This window comes from Lontra canadensis, unplaced genomic scaffold (assembly GCF_010015895.1).
Source record: "Lontra canadensis isolate GAN:19392208 unplaced genomic scaffold, GSC_riverotter_1.0 scaffold92, whole genome shotgun sequence".
Classification (NCBI taxonomy): domain Eukaryota; kingdom Metazoa; phylum Chordata; class Mammalia; order Carnivora; family Mustelidae; genus Lontra; species Lontra canadensis.
In genome coordinates this window covers 5831886-5848026 of record NW_022631086.1, presented here as the reverse complement: position 1 = coordinate 5848026, position 16141 = coordinate 5831886, and the positions used below count along the sequence as shown (strand labels likewise).

General features: G+C 41.3%; 1 protein-coding gene across 7 annotated transcripts in view; it reads right to left on the bottom strand.

Moving 5' to 3' along the window:
- Positions 1-16141, bottom strand: part of ARID1B (AT-rich interaction domain 1B) — a 429044-nt gene that overhangs the window by 312914 nt on the left and 99989 nt on the right. The gene's annotated exons all lie outside the window — the stretch shown is intronic.

Sequence of the window (16141 nt, the reverse complement as noted above, 5' to 3'; positions counted from 1 at the left end):
CTCATACTTCAAAACTGAAGAAATAATCGAGGTTTATCTTCTCTCCCGTTTTCTTCCTCAAGAAGCTTTAGAAAACTCTTTCCTCACCAAGTATACAGGTGCACTGACCTCCTGACCCAGCAATTTCCCTTGTAAATATATGGCCATGAAATGCTCACATGTGTCCCAAGAAGGACATTCCATGCAATGCTATTTACAAAAGTCAGAAAGAGGACTCAGTCTAACGGTACGTAAATGGAAAAATACAGGATTTGGTAGAACCATACAATGGAATTCCTCACAGTAGTTTAAAAAAAAAAAAAAAAAGGCAGTAAGGTCTACATAGCGAAATGGTTCAAATCCAAATAATATAATGCTGAATTTGAAAAAGCAATAAAAGAATGCAGCATAATACCATTTGTATACATTTTTAATACACAAAATAGTATATATATTTTTATAGATACATATATATAGTAAAAGTTCAAAAGCATGCATTGGAAAGGAAATACATGGCGTTTTCTGGAGAAGGGAGAGGATAAAAGATGGGGAGCTTCAGCCTTGCTTTTTTCCCCCTTTATAACAAGAGGGAGGTTATGAGGCAGATGTGGCAAAATGGTAACACCTAACAATCTTGGTGTAGTTACACAAGTGTGTTATATTTGTTTCTGCGCTTTTTTGTATGCCGAAATTATTTCATAATTTAAAATTCTGAAATAACAATGTCATCTCCACCCTGTCCTCCTTCTCCCCTCACCCAAAGACAGAGGCATGGAAGCTGCTCCAGCAGGCACACAAGGCAGGAGACAGGCCGCAGGAGAGGGCCTGGAGAGGAAGACGCCTTGTCGTGCTGCTTTATTTAAAGACGTGCCGCTAGAACTTTGCTCCAGAGACCATCCCTGATTACTATGTCAGGTGCCCTCGTCTGTTCTAGGCCTTTACCTGGGGCAAGATAAGGCCAATGACTTCTGTATGGTCTTCCATGCCTCCTGCAGATTGGCAAATCTCTGACAGAAAGGGCTTTATGCCAGCATTTCCCAACAGCACATACAAGGGACACTAATCTGGCAAGTTAATTCACAGAAATAAATTATATAATCAAAAAAGTCTGAGGGGCTCCTGGGTGGCTCAATTGTTAAGCATCTGCCTTTGGCTCAGGTCATGATCCCAGGGTCCTGGGATTGAGCCCTGCATCGGGATCCCTGCTCTGCAGGAGGCCTGTTTCTCCCTCTCCCACTCCCCCTGCTTGTGTTCCCTCTCTCACTGTCTCTCTCTGTGTCAAATAAATTAATTAAATCTTTTTTTTTAAAGTTTGAGGAATAAACATAAAAACAAAATATAACATACTAGCTATTAAAGGATTTGTTAAATCCTTAAGAAACCCATCCACTTTCAAATGTGGGATTTCTCAAATTTATGACTACAAGCATACCACCACACCCATTGGCATGCGAATTCCATAGAAAATGGGGCCTTATAATTGGGTGATGGGCATTAAGGAGGTACTGGATGTAATGAGACTGGGTGTTATATGCAGCTGACAAATCCCTAAATTCTGCCTCTGAAGCTAATTTAAATAAAGGGGGTAGGAGGGCTAGGCAGTTCAGCTCATCATTATAGTCAGAAGGCCTGGTCTGTATTAAGCGCCCAACGAGTATTTGTGGACTTAACCTCCGGGAATAAGTATATAAATCACACACCATCGTAAATATAAGAGCTTTCTGCTTTGAGCTACACAATGGTCCACTCCAATGTTCTATCTCCACAACAGCTCACAACAACATTAGGAACAGATATAATCCTCCTTGACGTGAGCTAGGAAGTTATGGTCCTAAAATACACCTTGGTTTCTATTACGGATCTGTCACCCCTGGATTCTCTGAATCTATTTACATTATCAGTTTTGTCCTTCCTTTTAGAGGGAAATAATTTAAGATCAAAAGAAATACTTCACATTGTCCAAAATTTATCACATTTTATTTTTTTTAAGATTTTATTTATTTATTTGACAGAGATCACAAGTAGGCAGAGAGGCAGGCAGAGATGGGGGGAGCAGGGTCCCCGCTGAGCAGAGAGCCCAATGCGGGGTCCAGGACCCTGGGATCATGACCTGAGCCGAAGGCAGAGGCTTTAACCCTCTGAGCCACCCAGGCGCCCCAAAGTTTTTCATTTTGATGTAATCCAATTTATCTTTTCCTTTGTTGCCTATGCATGTGGTTTCACATCTAAGAAATTCCTGCCAAATCTAATGTCATGAAGCTTTCCCCCGTCTTCTAAGAGTTTTATTTTTTTATTATATACTTATACCTGTAAAAATATATGTGTATTTTACAAGTAATCTCTATGCCCAATGTGGGGCTCGAACTCACAACCCCAAGATCAAGAGCTGCACACTCCACTGACTGAGCCAGCCAGACACCCTTCTACTAAGAGCTTTTAGCTTTAGCGCTTATGTTTAAGTCTGTAATCCATTTTGAATTTATTTTTTGTATACAGGATAAGTTAAGAATCTAACTCCATTCTTTAGAAAAACATGTTCTTACTCTATGTAATTTTCACATCAGCTTTAGATCCTTCTGTTCTAAGAAGTAGTTTGGCTTAGTATATACAGTTCCCTCCAGAACTAAAGTATACACATTCAACTCACAGTAGTTTCTGTTTATATGAAATTTAAGATTACGCAAATCTAATTTATGGTAATAGAAATATCACAACACTGGTTGTGGGATATATGTAACAAATGTCTAAAAAAAGACATGAAGGAACTCTGGGAGTGATGAAAAAATTCTTTATCTTAACTGAGATGGTAGTTTCATGGATGTACATATGTGTCAAAACTCAACAAATGGTACACTTAAGATCTGAACATTTTATTGTATGTAAGTTATACCTTTGCAAACTACTAGCAGAATATGTGTATATATACTTAGGAACTAAAGTAGTTAAACTTTTAACTTTACATGTTTTATAATGTATTTATGTTAAAACATCACTGCCTTATTTATGACATGTAAATTCCCTACTTGATAATGACGGTTCCCGGGTGCTTAACAGGGAGTGTTCGTATTTTCTACTTTACATAATCTAAAATAGCACACAACAATTGGGTATATTGAAATAATCATGGTGATATGTAAATTCAAATATCTGAGAGTCACAGTATGTACAGAAACAGTATCTCTGCAACCCAGAATTCTACTTCTATGATTTTATCTCAAGAAAAAATGTGAAACAAATACACAAAAATATGTACAGCAAGGAATTCACTGCACCCCCATGACTGCATCCCCACTGAAAAATACAGAAACTGCCTAAACGTCTGTCAACAGAGATTGGGGAAGGTAATATTCAATATCAGCTTATTAATGAATCTCATTGTAGATAACATGTATTTAATAGCAAGAAGCATTATTAAGGTGTACCTTAAAGGGTAGAAGGTTAAAAACAGTATATGTAGTAAAATGCTATTTTTTAATATGAAAATCTGTGTATGTGTGGTTATCTGAATAAAGAATTAATAGCCTAAGGGAGTAAACACCAAAATGTTATTTATCATTTCTTAAACCAATTCAGTGTTTTTCATGAATCTAGAACAAAATGCAATTTATTTTGGATTATTTATTGTAGTCTATTTAAAAGTTATCAAGAAGTGTGTTATAACAATTTGCCTTTAACAGCAGAAAGCTCCTTAATTTTGCTTGTTTCTCATCATAGGCTTGAGCCCCTCCAGGTAAATTCCACAAAATGGGAAGGGAAAAAGCATAGGAAAAATCGTTAAGTTCACAAGAGTTACATTTTAGTCATTACTGTGGCAAATTCTGCTGGCTTCTGATTTCACAGAAAGATCAAACACTGTTTTTCATGCATAAGAGTCAGACTGAAAATTCCCCATAGCAAGGAATTCAGATGCTAAGCCAATGTGTGGTTGAACCAATTGCATGAGGAAATTTTATATTTATGTCAACATGTCCAGTCAAAAATAATGTGCTAGAAGGTAATAAATAAAGTTTACAAGGTCAAGATCCTACAACTGCCATAATCTACAATCCCTTAAACTAAGTTCCCAACTGAGACTTCTAAACAATTTAGGTCCTTTTTTTTTCTTTCTTATTTTAAAAAGGAAAATAAATCCTGCCCTTAGGCTTGTCTAAGAAAAAAAGTCAAAACAACAAACCTCCACAATTCCCTGAAATTATTCCTTCATGCTTGAAAAACAAGAAACTATCAACAAATATATATTGAGTGCTTACTGTATGCACTGTATACTCAAGCTAAGTTCCCTTAAAATTCTGTCCAGCTTCCCTTGAGCAAGAAGAAAGTCTATCCAGAGTTGAAGAAGGAGTTGACAAAGCATTCAACAGTCAAGCAGTGTCTTAAACACCAGAACAGGCTTGATGACCAAACCACACAAACAAGCAAGTTACACAGCTTACGTTGCTAAGGAGCACACTTCGTTTGGTCTACGTCCTTATTCCTAACGAGTAACTTCCGGGCCACAAACACTGCTGTTTTATGGCCTGAAAACTAACCAACATAATCTAGACTGATTTAACCCTCTCCCTTTGGCTTAGGCATTTTTAAAATTCTTACCAAAATATATTTTTTCTAACAAACTTAACTATTATGTACAATTTTAAACATATACAAGAGTAGAAAGAATAGTATTAAAACCCATAGTTTTAAGTTTTAAGTTTTTAAGTAATTATGAACTTACGGCCAATGTGGTTTCACCTACAGCCCCGCCCACTGTTCCCCATGTCGGCTTCTCTCCCATCGTATCATCTCAATGCAAGATTATAGTACGCAGCTCTTCAGTCTCATCTGGGGCCCCAAAATAAATCACATGCAGGGGACCTAACCCAGACATCTTGCCTGGAGCCCAACTCACTGATTTTGGGAGTCTCCCAAATCAGTCCAACCAACCCACAGACCCATGGGTAGAAAAATAAACACTTGTTGTAAACTACGGAGACTTTCAAGTTGATTGATTTGTAGCATTATCTGTCAATAGTTACCTGGAACTTCCAACAAGTATTAACAGTAGATTTCTTTGGATGACTAGAATATTGTGGATTTCTCACTTTCCATTTGGGCTTTTTATGTTTTCCACATTTTCTTTTTTCTTGTATTTTAATTCCAGTGTCATTAACACAGTGTTACATTAGTTCTAGGTATACAGAATAGTGAGTCAACAGTTCTGTACATGACGCAGGTGCTCATCACAAGTGTCCGCTTAATCTCCTTCACCTACTTCCTCCATCCCCTCACCCACCTCCCTTCTGGTAACCATCAGTTTGTTCTCCAGAGTTAAGAGAAAAAATTTCTTTGTGATTCATGGAACAAAGTTGAAAAGCTCTCATTTGCCACCAGTATGTAAGTCTTCCCTCATGACACATTTGTTTAGTCAAACATCCTTGGGAGGTATACACACGATATAAATTATGAACATAAACACAGGGAACATAATATCATACAACTTCTCCTGGACTTCTGTACAGTTTTGAACTGCCACAAAATTTCACTGCTTATTCTAAGTCCAACTGCTCTATATTTAGCAAATCACAGCTTAAGCGAATACTAGGTCAGACAATGTTCTGCAGAGCGAATATTCTATATGGCTGTGGGAACTAAATGGTAGTGCCTCTCCTGACCTCAATTTCCAAAAGTCAGAGATATGTCCTGAACAGCCGTTATTTCCTCTTTATAATCATCATCCTTCTATTATCCATGAATTTATTTATACCCTTCTTAAATTAATTTATATTTCTAGTCCATGTTACCTCTTGAGGGTAACCAGTTCTGGAACGTTATTATCCATTTCATAAAGTGGTACATCCTTTAATTTTCGTAAAATTAACTCCAAGCTTCAAGGAGTGCCCCCTAACGCCAGCACACAGCCAGCACACAGAACCTGAGTAACAGACGTACGTCCCGTCCACGCTCCGCCCCTGATTAATTTCAGCGGCTCCTCGGAACGCCTGCGCTCTGCCGGGGATCGCCGCGGAGCGGCGGCTGCAGCTTCCCAAGGCGCCGCAAAGCAGGCTGCGTGCAGGAGTAAGATTACTTTTCTAGGTACTTTTTAAAATAGCCGCTAGTACACATTTTGTGTTCTCTCCTCTACCTCCTAACTACAGCTGTTTTCACCTTTCCTCCCAGGTCAGCCAATCAGAGGAGATTTTGTTGAAGTATTCATAAAATGGAGGCCTTCACTGGCAGTAAAATGCTTCCTCGCTCATTTACAACCAGTGTTGAACTGAAGTCTTACTGTACACAAAATTAACACACAAGTGTATAATTGTAGTTTTATACTCAAGTGCCCTAATTATGCACTTTAAAACACTTTCTTCCCAAGGATTCATCGAGGGCATTCGATATCACAGATCTATAAAGGCTACAGTACGCTTTTTGATAAAACAGAAGCATAACAGGAAAAAATCTGCAGCTTCGAAGAGAAAAGTCTGTGTGCAATGCACAAGATGATAAATCTCATTCCAAAAATTCTGGCTAAAAAGGAGAGCATACTTCCAATGTATTTAAATGTGGTACTGGGGGACGGAAGGGGAGGGTGTGCCTTAATTCACACTGCTTATTCTTGAAGGAAACAGAAGCAACCTACAAAAACAAGCGATCTAAAACCTTTCACAAACTATCACAGGGGAGAAAAATACATCTAGGAGCCTACAATGCCTTATTTATGTAATAATGTAAGCAAGGAAAAAAATTAACAGTAAAAGGGCCATGCTCATTTCTACCACGGAAGCTTTGACATATAGGTTACCAGCATTTACTTTTAAAACAAAATCAAAAATAAGGATTTTCCATACAAAACATATGCAGTCAATTTTAAATTAGAGAATCAAAACTATGGAAATATACTGACATGATGTGCACGAAGCTCTACTTTGTGGAGGTAACAGTGCATACAGAAAGCAAGGAAGGGCTCTGAAGGCAATCTATAGTAATAAATAGGTCAATTCTGCTCACAGAAGCAGCATTTTCCTAGAAAAAGCTACTGGAAAAGAGAAAGGAAAGGAAACAAGAAAAAGGCCTGTGCTGCTTCACAGGGGTTCAGCCGTCCATCTAAGAGAGTACGTCCCCAAGAAAACAGGCACACTAATCATTTACTTAGTGATGAATTCATCTCACTGGAAAGCGATTTGGAGTTTCCACTGCTCCTGTTACAATACTGCCCAAACTGCAACAGGTAGTTCGGGATCAGTGAATATAACCTTTGAGTTGTTTCCATTTAAAACACACACACAGGGGCGCCTGGGTGGCTCAGTGGATTAAATCCTCTGCCTTCGGCTCAGGTCATGATCCCAGGGTCCTGGGATGGAGCCCCGCATCGGGCTCCCTGTTCAGCAGGGAGCCTGCTTCCCCCTCTCTCTCTGCCTGCCTCTCTACCTACTTGTGATCTCTGTCAAATAAATAAATAAAATCTTTAAACACACACACACACACACACACACACACAGGGCACCTGGGTAACTCAGTCAGTGATGCAGCTGACTCTTGATTTTAGCTCAGGTCATGATCTCAGGGTCGTGAGAATGAGCCCCTGAAGGGGGTGTCCAAGTTCACTGGGGAGTCTGTTTGAGATTCTCTCCCTCTGCCACTCCCCCTACATACACATGCACGTGTGCTCTCTCTCTCTCTCTCTCAAGTAAATAAACAAAATCTTTAAAAATATATATAAGAAGATTATAAGAAAAAAAGCCAAAACACTACAACAGAACCCCACAAGAGGTTAGAATAGCTGGAGTTTCTAATAAGACTTTACAGTAAGTGTCAAGGGGCGCCTGGGTGGCTCAGTGGGTTAATAAGCCTCTACCTTCAGGTCAGGTCATGATCTCGGGGTCCTGGGATCAAGCCCCACATCGGGCTCCCTGCTCGGCGGGAAGCCAGCTTCCCCCTCTCTTTCTGCCTGCCTCTCTGCCTACTTGTGATCTCTGTGTCAAATAAATAAAAAATCTTTTAAAAATAATAAAAAAAACAAATAAAATAAAGTAAGTGTCCGGCTACATGATGTTCATGTTTTTAAACCCCACCACCTGGGCCCCCTGTCCACGTGAGGACACCATTTAGTGCAGGTAAAATGGAAAACACTCGGCAAGGACAACTGATGGGAACTGAAGAAGGAGCCGCTTGCCCAGCTGCCCTTCTGGCCAGAGATTTCTATTTTTATAGAGCACAAAAAGAGGAGCCAAGAGCTTTACCACTTTCCTATATAAACCCAGCTGCCAAAATGGATGTGCCAAAGGGGAATTTCAGAGAATTTTAAAGAGATAACCTTTGCTGAGGCTGCAATGTCAACTCCACGACCGCATGACCGGAGCGTGTGCAGTGAATGCTAGACTGGAAAGTCTATTCTATTTGAGATAACCACGGAGTGGGGGAAACAGAGAAAACAGGGATTTACCAGAGTAAGACCAGAATTATAAAGCAGCCAATGGAGAAACAAGTAACCGGCAACTTCTATGGGGGAGAACTCAATGGTGGAGGGACAGCAGGAGGAACACTGTTCACTGAAGACCCTTTCTAGCTTGGGGATTTCATACCATGCATATCAACGACTTCTTCGTGTGCGTGAGAGATTTTTTTTTTAAATACAGCTTTGAAGTTGTCCGTTTTTCTTTTTATAAGTGGAAGATGGGGGGATGCCATGTGATTGCACTGTTACCAATGATCTAAAGCTCACCCTTTAGTTGCTTCTTTAGTGCTTCTTTAGTGCTAGTTGCTTCTACATCCTTTCTATATCTTTTTTCTCTCCCGTGAGAGAGAGAGAGAGAGAAGGAATAAAAGAAAGAAAGAAAATGAATTTTTAAAACTATATTGTATTAAAACATGATCCTTTGAAAATGTACAGTCTAACTGTTCCATGAGATTTTTTTTTTAAGGGAGAAACATGTACTCATTAATCTATCTCCCCGAACTTTAAATGACGCAAATATTGAAAAATGTATGAATGGAGAAAAATAATAGCACTGGTAATGCAAAAGGGTCAGCCTTCTCCACATACCATGGCCAAGATCCAAACCTGGCTATTAAAGTCTTCCTCTGAGACTTGAGAATTCAGTAGGCTGCAAAATCTAAGAATAGACAGTCCCAAGGGAAGAACTAGCATGGGGACCATCACTGGCATCCTCCCTGACTGCAGGCACGGACACTGACTCAGATGGCAGTGAGGTCGCAGGCTTTTTGTCCCGTGCTTCCCAGGGACAGAACGAGCTTCAGATAAGCAGAACTAGCCGGGCAGTTTATTTTTTGCCCCAACTTTCAGAATGAGCCCGTAACAAACAATGATGAGTAAATTTATAAAGGAGTTTTTTTGCATTAGAGGTCTGTACTACTAACCCGACATCTCTCAGTGAGACTAAAGGAAATCAGTATGCACATCAGTGACTGAAAAACTGACTTCTTGGTCTGAATTGCTGGTAGGGGAGGGATATTCAAAAACATATCCAACACACAGTACATATATTTGGATCAATAAGCTTTTGTTTTAAACTAAAAATATATATCCATTCCCGCATGCTCAGAAGGCTAAGCCTAATTACATTTTATTGTGAATTACTTTATCATACACTATGAGAACTGATAGAGATTTCAGAGATTACGGGTTCAACCTTCTCCTAGGTCAAGGTCAACAAAGCTAGGTCAAGGGTTAGAAAACCGGCACCATTTTACCCAACTAGACTAACAAAGAGAACACAACTCGCTGCTCTGCTCTCCCCTTCCCTACCCCCACACCTCCCCCACCCACCACGCTCATGTCACCTTCCAGTGACCCTCAGTCAATGAACAGAGCACGAGGAGTCACATGCAAGAGAAGCATGGAGGGGAGGCTGTAAATGGACACTCAGGCTGGAACAGGAGGAGCAGAGGACACTTTGGAGATCTTGCTCTGTTCTCGAAGACAATAGTGTGAACAGACAAGACTGCCAGAACATGAGAAAAGCAAGCACAGAGAGGATGAGAAAAGGGACAGGTCAGTAGAAGTACAATGGCCACAAATGAGAACTGCACATAATTTTAAGTTTGAAAAGCTGAAGTCAAAATGTTTGGGTGGTTTGGATTAATTCAGAAGGCATTAAGGATATAAAATTTCTACCAACACAGACACCATGCACTCAAGACAAAGTGGGAAGGGGGCAATGGGCTCTTCATTTTGAGTCATTTAGCACAGAGACACAACTTCCATGACAAACCTGTGATACTGGGTAATAGTTTAAAGAGGAGTTCCAGTCTGACATTGAGGAATATGAGGAAATGATGCTTTGGATACAATATCAAAGCCCTTAAAATATAAATATATCCCAAAGCAAATATTTATATGAAAGGAGAAAATAATGTAATTATTTCCCTTGAGAAAGAAAATTTGCAATTTTTTTATTTCATCAGAGAGAACAAGTGCCAAATATTCCCCGAAGATTGGTCAGGAAAAAAAAATAATAAAGGATGTTGACATATTACAATCATTAATAGAAAGACACCTGGGGGTAGATGTCTGGGGGAGAATTTACTCAATACAGAATTTTCAACAAATTAAATGTCTCACTTCTTTCTACTGTCTCCTCTATTTATATTAACAAATCATTAAAATTAGATAGTCTAACCTAGTCATTCTGAAAATCAATAAATAATCATAATTATCCCCCTCAAAACTATACTTCAGCACAGACTGTCCATTCTAAGCACCTTTGCAGGTAAATCAGTAGACTTTAGGGAATAGAGAAGCCATTTAACTGTTTTACTAAAACATTAAGGAGTATGAAATAATTATCCTAAGATACACCCACCAATCCAATGACAAATAAGGATTATTGGGCTAAAAAGTTTATTACTCCTGAAATTAAACCATATTCTAAATCTACCTTATATTAATTAAGAAAAATATTTCTTCCATTACTATTAAGAGGAAAAAGCTAGGTTTTAAACAGTCTCCCACGACGATTTCCACTTTAACAAATCTTTAAATTTAAAAGATATGCTATGTGGGGCAGCTGGGTGGCTCAGCTGGTTAAGCAACTGTCGGCTCAGATCATGATCCCAGGGTCCTGGCACTGTGCCACAGTATTGCCCCAGGTCAGGCTCCCTGCTCAGTGGGGAGTCAGCTTCTCCCTTTCCCCCTACCCCTCACCCCTGCTTATGTGCACTTGAGCTCTTGCTCTAATAGATAAATAAAATTTTTTTAAAAAATTAAAAAGGAGGGGTGGGGCGCCTGGGTGGCTCAGTGGGTTAAAGCCTCTGCCTTTGGCTCAGGTCATGATCCCAGGGCTCTCTGCTCAGTAGGGCGCCTGCTTCCCATCCACCCCACCCTGCCTGCCTCTCTGCCTACTTGTGATCTCTGCCAAATAAAAAAAGAAACATCTTTAAAAGAATACATATATACATAAGTTAATTAATTAATTTAAAAGTGGGGGGAGGCTCTCTCTGATTTAAGGCAAGGTGTATGGAGATCAGTCACATTTTCTAAGCAAAGATGCTACATTCAGTACCCACTCGCAATCACTTCAAGCATACAGCTATTTCTTACTGCCAGAGAAAACAATTAGCAGCACTACTACCCAGTCAAGTGGTGGTTCCTGAAACTCAGAAGCTCTTTCCAGGGCACTCCACTCCCCACACTTGGAATACCCTAATCAACCCAGAAGCCCCTGCCATCCCCTTAGCTGACTGTGATCACCTCATTAAGTCTGGGACACATCAGCTGCTGGGGTTTGGGCACTCCATCTTCACAGGTTCTCACGGGAGTCCCCATCTACAGGGGGCTACCCTCAGTGCGGGCTCCCTCTGGGGCTCTACGGAGAAGCAGTGCTACATAGGTGGCCATGCCCTAAGAGAACGTAGGACTTGCTGTGCAACTGGTAAACCCCTTCACTGTGGTTTGAATTTTCCATCAGGTTGTCCCACAAACAGACTATATATTCTAACTCTATTTTTACCTCAACTATAAACAAACAAATAAATAAAACATTTTTTTAAATCTCCATTATACGAAAAGGGGTTGGGGAAGCAAAGAAGCTTAAAAACGGTGAAGGTTAACCAGAAGCAATGGCTTTCAAATGCTCTTGACTCCAACTCAAAAGAGGACATATATTTTATATCACAACCATGAACACATATGACACTCTTACTACATGTGATACATTCATATTTTCTACTGCTTATATTCAAATTCTTTCGCTTTTAAAGAAATGCCTAGCTGCAGCCTAATACACTGCTTTCATGTTCCCACAAATGGATCACAATGAGCAGTTTAAAAAACACGGCATTTGAGGATGACATTTGCAGATCTCTGGGAAAACTGTTCCAAGTGACATTATAATAGTGTCCACAAATACTGGTCCCTGCATTTCCTCTCCCCTGACCTGCAGCTGCTGTTGACACACAGTGTCACTGCCAGAGAGACAAACCACCGCTGGTCTGCGTGGGCTAAACAGCGAGAGCAGTTCACTAGGAAGATGACTGGCAAAACAGAGGGAAGGCAAACCCCCCCGCCCAGAGCAGGAGGGCGACGACCTACAGACAGTACCTAACTCAGGAAGAAGGGACACAGTGACTCCCGGAAGCAATGGAGTCGAAGCAAGAAAGACTGAGGAATAGAGACAAAGCTGGAGTCAGACAGGGACCGGTTCTGCGGGGAGAATCAGGAGAACTAGGCCATGCTATGGGAGCAGGAAGCCAAGTGTCAGAGGCGGGACGCATCAAACTTACAGGCGAGGAAGAAGTGAATTTCAAAGTATGGAATGAATGGAGCTCCAGAGACGACAGAGCAAGGAAAATGAGATGGGAGGAAATTTAAAATAAAATAGAGGGGCGCCTGGGTGGTTCAGTCAGTTAAGCATGTACCTGACTGCATTTCGGCTTAGGTTGTGACCTTGGGGCTGTGGGATCGAGCCCCACGCCGGGCTCCGCGCTCAGCTTGGACTCTGTTAACAGCCTCTCCTTCTCTCCTCCTACCGATCTCTCTCCCTGCCCCCCGCTCTCAAATAAATAAATAAATAAAATCTTTACAATAAAATAGAATGAAGGAGGAGGGGCTAGGACTTCTCTTGACTTTCTACATAGGTCACGAAACAAGTAAAGCATCCTAGGAAGAAGGTAATTTGTCCAGGGGTGCGGGGGAGTACGGAGGATCCTAACCGTGGATCACCACGTCCTGCGCTAATCCTGAAATCTGCAGTAATGAAACTGAACGCTCACAAGGAAGAATGAAAGAATGCACAGCCCGAAGGCTCCTGTCGCCCGTTCCCTGACCAACGAATGCCAAAGGGACAGAAAAAACTAAAGGCAGTTCCCTTAATTGCGTGTGCACCCTTAGAAAATACGGAAATTAAGCTAGTGAACTCTCTCCTCTCCTCAGGTTCCCCTTGTATTCTTTTATCATAACCGGACTTTTTTCTCTACCTGGGGGGCCTCAATATGAAAGCCCCGACCACAAATGAGTGATGACGAGTGGAAGGCTAGTCATAGTCAGCTTTCTCTTCTCCAGAAATTATTTTACTACAGTAACTACAAGACAGACCTCACTGTAAAATGCCTTCACTGATACGAGCTACCCCTCAAAATAGTAGCTACGACAATACCAATACTTCATTATTTACATAGCACTTTTCAACTTTTAAGACGAGGGTCCGTGACAATCCTGTGGAAATGGGTAGAACTGGTCTCCTTTAACAGAGCAGAACCTTAAAACATCTAAGACTATGTGGCTGATTGGCAGCAGAATCAGTGTGAGACTTCTGGTCTCCTCATCCAACCAGACCACAGCACCAAAGGACGAAGGAAATGGCGAGGCTCCTTTACAGACCATTATCCGTATCTATGCTTTGCTTTCCCAAACGCATTTCAAACATCTACTTTCCATCATGTCACATGTACTGGTCGAACATTCCATGAGCAACGAAACATCAACAGAGCTGTCCTAGGCCCCATATTAGATACAAATAGAAAGAAGACAGAATTCCCGCGCATAAGCAGTGGACAAGCAGGACACAGTAAACCTGTTCACAAGTCAGAAGAAACAGGAGGAATCTGGGCAGGAACAGAGAAGGGGAGGGCAGAGAAGGGAGCAGGCAAATGCCACAGGAAAAGTTGGGGACACAAGTGCTAGAACATTAGGAAATGCTGTTCAGACCAGAAGTACTGGACCTAGGCCTGAAGGGAGGACTCAACGTTCAGTTGGCAGAGAAAAGATAAAGAGGAATCTCTGGTGAGTAACAGAAACCCAGTTGGGAAGTCAGGAACACATTAAGGACACGGGGAATAAAGAGCTCAGTACAGTATGAGGTAATGATAGGGAAGAATTCTGATTAACTCCCAAGACTGTGCTATGCATACAGGGATGCGTAAGAAAACATGCAGGCTGTATGAATACAGAGTCTGTAATTAATTAGTACATTTCATTTTAAAACACAAACGCATGAGTTACCACCCAAGTTAATGAGTTATTAATTCTCCAACGTTGACTGTGGATTGTCTGTGGAAAAACTTTAAGCCCGTTAGGGCTTACCCCCTTACCACACACACCTTCAGGACACCTGTGTACATCACCACGGAGGAGCACAGCTTTTTCATATTAACCCAAATAGACCAGGGGAAGGAGGTAAGCCCTCTGACCTCTGAAATCAGGTACTGCATTCCAAACCCATGCAGTAAATTTTAAGGAATACTTGTCGTTTAGAATTAGTGCTCTAACTGTTCCTCTTTAATCAACAGGAATAAACACTGAGCAGACCCCAATGCGTACCGCTGGGACTAAATTCCAGTAACGGCAATGAAATAGTCAGGTACTGAGATCCAGGACCCAGCAGGCACACCTCAGACTCCCTGAAAATGAGCGATACAGAACTGGAGACAATACGCATGTGCACGGGCATTAAGAACCTGATTGTCACAGGTGATCGTTTATATTTTACACACACACACACACACACACACACACACACGTATGCGTGAGTGCATATGTATGCGTAACATGTTGATTTACTTGAAAAATGAAACTACTAGAAATGATCTAACCTCGTCAAATTTCTTCTGGTACCATATGTCAGAATTTCAAATCTGGTATCCCTAAAATTTCAAACAGCAAATCTGGGTCCTGATAAGCAGGAGGGGTGGGGGGGTCTGCCCTCGTGCTAGGTACCAGAAATCAGCGTGTTGAGGATAGAAGTGACGGCCAGAGACCTGCTGGTCCAGACCTCACAGCAGTGGTGGGTGGGAGGCAACCGACTCGGGCCAAGTCACCAGTCATCAGGGGAACCCTGGGAAGTCGTGCAGCCCACGGCCACCCAGCTGGACACCGTGGTTGCAGAGGCTACTGTGTTTTAAATCCCTTCTCACGCCCATCGAGCCACAAGACCAGTCCATCCTTTCCAAACCCCGCTCTTTAGCCTTGTTCTCTACGTTAGAAATACGAGGAAATGACAAACTGTTGTCAACCTAAAATGTGTTTGCTACACAAAATTAACAAGTATTTTCTAAAATAATAAAAGCCATCAATGCTTTTTCTAATGCAAATACATACTTTCCTAAGAGGCATTTACATTTCCTTACACTTTAAAATAATTACACACATTTTTTAAATCTACATAAACCATTATGTTTGAACCTTTATACACTACAGAAGCTTATCGACTACCTTACAGAACAATGCATAGTAAGCCTCCGGTCTCTCCCACAATAGCACATTCTCCCTACTTTTCTCTTTCTCCTCTTTCCCTCAGACTCTCCCTACTTATGACAGGGTCACTCTTAACCTTAATTGTCTCTCCCCCCTCAAGAACATCTGTTGCCGTCTCCCCTAACTCCCAGCCTGTCCCCTCCAGGACATTAACCACCTCCCACCTCAACTGTACCGTTGGGGACATTCTGACTCTCAGCGGCCCACAATCCCTGCCATGGAAGGGTCTTCTAGAATCTTCTAACGTAGGGCTCCTGGCTGGGTTGGTCAATAGAGCACATGACTCTTGATCTCAGGGTCCTGAGTTTGAGCCCCATGTTGGGCATGGAGTCTACTTAAAAAAGTTAAAATTAAAAAATCAAATCAAATCAAATCTTCTAAGATGGAAGGGGCCCTCTCCTGTGACAACAGTGTGCCATCCGCTGCTGCAATGACAGCTTGAGAGTATCCTTGTTATTGGTTTTGCTCCCATCCCGG